Source organism: Aptenodytes forsteri, unplaced genomic scaffold, assembly GCF_000699145.1.
Source record: "Aptenodytes forsteri isolate BGI_AS27 unplaced genomic scaffold, ASM69914v1 Scaffold61, whole genome shotgun sequence".
Classification (NCBI taxonomy): domain Eukaryota; kingdom Metazoa; phylum Chordata; class Aves; order Sphenisciformes; family Spheniscidae; genus Aptenodytes; species Aptenodytes forsteri.
The window spans coordinates 54,172-54,842 of NW_008794443.1; the positions used below are offsets into that span (position 1 = coordinate 54,172).

At 49.9% G+C, this 671-nt stretch overlaps 1 protein-coding gene across 3 annotated transcripts in view; it reads left to right on the top strand.

The window, feature by feature from the left end:
• Positions 1–671, top strand: part of USP48 (ubiquitin specific peptidase 48) — a 29,805-nt gene that overhangs the window by 24,853 nt on the left and 4,281 nt on the right. The gene's annotated exons all lie outside the window — the stretch shown is intronic.

Here is a 671-nt window from a genome sequence, read left to right on the forward strand (position 1 = left end):
GAGCGGGCTGTCGCGGCCTGCCGTGTCCCCGCAGGGGTGGGACCTGCTGGTAGGGACGCTGAGTGACCTGTGATGGTGGGTGCTGGTGGGCAGGGCCGCTCCCTGCGGGCAAAAAGCACCCAGCTCTGCGGCTCGTGGAAGCTATCGCTTTGGCAAAAATAGCAAATGGGAAAATTCTGGCTGTAGCTGCTCTGAAAATTTGGTCTCCTCGAGGCTTCCTTTTGCCAAACCGAATCCTTTGCGTTATCAGGTGTCTTCACGGATGTTCCCAGCTTTGATTATTTTAGGCAATGTTGTGTCCCCGTTTCTCTTCATAATCGTGTTATCAGGCTCTACCTGTTCTCCTCCCCCTCCGAGATTTGTCATTTCCTCTTGGTTGCTCAAGTGACATTTACTCCTAGATAGAAATAAAATCTTCAACCTCCATGCTGATGAAATAGCAGTGAACTTAGAGATGGTTTTCAAGATCCCCCACAAAGCTGTGAATTATGTCTCTGCTTTACTGGTGTCTTAAGGGATCAGTATCAGGTCTAGAACTGGCTTTACAGGTACCCGAAAGCTGGTTAAAGTAAGTCCTCCTCCTTAGGGCTTGTCTTATGCTTTAAAGGGGAAACCAAGGCTCGGGGGTGAGCTCAGATAAAGATGTTCCCTGCACCTTTGCAGGGTGTGTG